Here is a 4,331-nt window from a genome sequence, read left to right as displayed (position 1 = left end):
ACTGCTTTTTCAATGATCTTACTTAAAAACGGGAGATTTGAGATCGGCCTGTAGTTGTTCATTTGTGTCTTGTCAAGATTGTCCTTTTTCAGTATAGGTTTGATTACAGCAGTTTTTAGTGATTCTGGAAACACACCTGATAATAAAGAAAAGTTGACGATCTGTAACAGGTCTGACTCTAAAGTCTTTGAGACCTTTTTGAAAAAACTTGTTGGCAGGACATCTAAACAGCAGGAGGAGGAGTTCAGCTGACCTAACGGTGTGTTCACACCGAACGCGATGGGCGCGTGACAAAAGCCCCAAACGCCCCTAACTTGACGCGTGCACATTCGCACCTCTACGCGTGTCCAAGAAAAATCCATCGCGCCCCAAAATATCATATTTTAACGCGCGTGAACCGGAAATGTGGGAGGGATGTGGGAGGAAGTTTTGCAAGACCGGTATCTTTGCAAGATGGCAGCTGTCGAGCTAGCGCTTGAAGAGAGAGTCTCCTTTCTCTATTTACTGTGGAGAGCAGAGTAGCGGCGTAAAGGACATCCTTGCCGTACCTGGGTCCATCAGGTCCTCCAGAGGCGTGAGCAGTTTGGTGAGTTTCACCACTTGCTCCAGGAGCTGCGCCTGGATGACGGCCGATTCCAGCGCTATCACCGTCATTCACTCGGCCAGTTTGAGGACCTGCTGTCCCGCGTCGGTCCCAGAATCGCCCGCCTAGACACCGACTACAGGCGCTCAATCCCACCTGCAGAGCGCCTGTCCGTCTGCCTGAGGTTAGTAAAAGTGTTTAATACGTAGTCCTTTATTGATACCTGTGCTAATATATGCTAAATCATCCATTTATACACTGCTAACATGGATGTGCTATGCTAACAGTGAATGCTCTCGGTGTTTACTGAAAGCAAACTGTGGTACAAAGACGACTGTTTATAATATTTCTAGTGATACTCAGAAGGTCTCATCAAGTCCCGATTTAATTCGATTTATGCTGTTATCAGTGTTTGCAATGATAGCATGGCTGTGGTGTCACATCAATGTATGCGCTCGGTGTTTGCTGATATCAAACTGTAGCATTAGGACCACTGAGTTAACCTTTGTAGTGATACTCACTCCTTTTTATTTAGACCTGGTTTAATTCTGGGATAGTTGAATGTTTGTATATAATCCCTGCAGCTGTCAGACTCTATAACAGGGGTCACAGCCTTTATTAAAACAGAGTTAGATAAAACTGAACAGTTTGGTTCATCTCTAGTTACATGGTTCTATCTTGATAAGCTGTCTTATCACAGATTAATTTTTCAAAAATATTAATGATTTAAGCAAGGAAAGGGCTACATGTCAACATCCAACTCTTTATTTCTATTAATGTCTTACTTCATTCCTACCTGATTGACATGTTTAGGAATTATGAGTGATTGGCTCACTGTAGAGGCAAAAGTTGCTACCAATCAAATTATGATATATTAAAGTTAAAATAAAACACAACTGTTTTAGATATTATCTAATATACATTTTGTAATTATCCTTATAATTACAAAATGTTTTATGTAAGATTTAAGTTTTGTGATTTAAATCTGACATCACCAAAGTATTTTGGAATTTGAATAATGTATTTTGTAACTGCAGTACACATAATACTGATTTTGAACAATTTTGTCCAGGTTCCTTGTAACCGCGGACTCCTTCAGCACCAAGCGTTCAGTTACAGAGTCGGTGTGTCAGATCACCCCCCAGGCAGCGACGTCCATCTGGGACTGTCTAGTGGACGACTTCATGGCTGTGCCTTCACCTGGAGACTGGCGGTCCATCACAGAGGGACTCCAGGAGCACTGGAACTTCCCTCTGTGCTGTGCAGCTCTGGATGGGAAGCACGTCCAGACAAAGGCACCCCATATATCATATAGGAGACACACACATTGATATACACTAAATATTTATTTCATTTCTTTTTTGTGGTGCCCAAATTTATGCACCTGCTTGATTTTGTTTAAATAATTATTGCACACTTTTTGTAAATCCAGTAAACTTCTTTTCACTTCTCAAATATCACTGTGTGTGTCTCCTGTATGATATATTTAACTGACATTTTTTTATTGTAACAACCAACGATTTATACAGGAAAATGATGTCTATTAACAAGGTTGCCCAAACTTCTGCATCCCACTGTATTAGTATATTTTGTCATTAGTATAATATGAAATAAATTCTACATGTGTCAAGTCGTGTGCCAACATTTGCTGTGTAGTAGAACTGAGACATTAGTCATTATAAACATTTTTTTGAAATAATATTAAAATTCTCACACAGAAATACATTAAGCATAAATATATAAAATATAAGTATTTACAGAGAGACAGGAATAAAAAGGACCAGCTGCTCTCCAGAGCAGGAACCAGGCTGAGGAGGAACTGCTCCATTGGAGACTGGTGTGGCTCCAGCTCCACCACCGATGGACCGTCCTGGGACCCGTCCCTCATCTGCCTCGGAGCCGTCCTCCCCTGTGGGCCTGTAAAACAGCACAAAACACAAAGAAATGAGAAGGCTGCTACTAGATTTTAATTTCAACATTGAAAAAAACAAACCAAAAACAGGATATAATCAGATTGGTTGTAGATATTTAGTAAAGGTGATCACAGGCAATCCCACCGACTAAAAAGGTATCAGTGCTTGCTGTACATACCTGTGGGTGCAGCAGCAGGAGCTCAGGGACTGGGGAGCCAGGAGAAGCAACAGGGGATGCTCTGCTGCAGAATCAGTTGGTTCTATCAATACAGTATTAAATGTTAACAGGTTGAATATAATAATCATAGAGTAGACAGTGGTCCCTCATTTATTGCAGCAGGGGTTCTCAGAATAACTAGCCCCTGGCCACGCACTTTATACACTGTTTTCCACACACACACATGAACATTGGTCACAGTTCTCACAATTGATTCTCAAAGTGCAAACCTTTGTAGATTGCAAAACGTAAAAGTATTAATATGCTGCGGTTTGTCTTCATCTGCCTGCAACTTTCGTGCGCCTTTTTCCCTCGCGGTGCAGGTGTCTATTTCCGAATGAGGCTCATAGTTATGGGTGATTTTGTGCTGTTTTTTCTATTGGACGTGATGGTTATCAAAACCAAACGTGATAAATTTGGCAAGCGCAGGAGATTTGTCAATCAGGCTGCAGAATGCAATGCTGTCCGGTGCAAAAAAAGAAAAAAAAAAAAAAAAAAAAAAGAGGCAGTGACGGATGAACAGCGGGACCACTGTGAGCTGTTTATTAATAAACAATAAAATATATTCTTAAATGACAACATGCATAAAAGCAGAACGGTATTTGTACGTCAGTGGGAAAATAGCGGTGGCTTGCTAGCTTTTGTGCGGCTTCCCCGGGTCAGTGAAAACTTTAGAGAAAACTTAAGAAAAATGAATGAACTTACCAGGTTGCCCGATCTCTTTACATATCTTCCTCCAAGCTCGGTCCTTTATATTCCTGTCTCGGTCCAGAAAGCAGCTGGTGTCGTACGGCTCCGGGTTGTTTGCTACGGCATTGATTAGCCTTCCTTCTATTGAAGAATAAAGGGCTTTGGCTGGATCTGCCCCTTTGAACTAGGTAACAGCCACGTCACCAGGCTCCTGATTGGTTGTCGCGGCGCGATTTGACGCTGGAGTTCAGATTTTTCCAACTCGAGCGGGGGACGCGAAACGCGTGTATGCACAAAATGCAACACATAAACTCACGCGCGTGTTTTTTTTCGCGAGTCAAACGCCTGAAACGCGCTACACTCACGCGCGTTTCAGGCGTTTTGGCGTTTTCGCGACGCAAATCTGCTTCCGAATTTTCGCGGGAGCCGCAATCGCGGGTCAGTGCGCCTTTCCATTGACTTTACATGTAAGCCTGACGCTCCGCCTGCTTCTATCGCGTTCGGTGTGAACACACCGTAAGATGTCCTCCAGGTCTTTGCTGTTAATAGGTTGAAACAGTTTTTTGGTGGACACAGTACATATCCTGGATCTGCTGTTGATGTACCAATTGCTTGTCTAATTTTTTGGATTTTTCAGTGAAGAATTTGGCAAAGTCATTGCAGGCCATGGTCGAATGAAGTTCAGCTGCCACTGGCACAGGAGGGTTTGTTAGCCTGTCAACTGTAGAAAATAAGACCCGAGCATTATGGCTGTTTTTAGTGATGATGTCAGAGAAGTAGGACCTCCTTGCATTCCTCAGTTGTAAATTATAATTGTGAAGTTTCTCTTTATAAATGTCATAATGAACCTGGAGGTTTGTTTTTCTCCATCTGCGCTCAGCTTTCCTACACTCTCTTTTTTCATTTTTCACCAGTGTGGAGTTTCTCC

General features: G+C 42.3%; 1 long non-coding RNA gene across 1 annotated transcript; it reads left to right on the top strand.

The window, feature by feature from the left end:
• Nucleotides 1–305: 305 nt before the first annotated feature.
• On the top strand, nucleotides 306–2,213 carry LOC143413437 (uncharacterized). Its single transcript, XR_013094039.1, has 2 exons — nucleotides 306–767; nucleotides 1,656–2,213. It is a non-coding gene; the product is annotated as an uncharacterized LOC143413437 (long non-coding RNA).
• Nucleotides 2,214–4,331: the final 2,118 nt, after the last annotated feature.

Source organism: Maylandia zebra, linkage group LG2, assembly GCF_041146795.1.
Source record: "Maylandia zebra isolate NMK-2024a linkage group LG2, Mzebra_GT3a, whole genome shotgun sequence".
Taxonomy (NCBI): domain Eukaryota; kingdom Metazoa; phylum Chordata; class Actinopteri; order Cichliformes; family Cichlidae; genus Maylandia; species Maylandia zebra.
The sequence above is the reverse complement of the archived record's forward strand: the minus strand, read 5'-3'. Positions and strand labels throughout refer to the sequence as shown.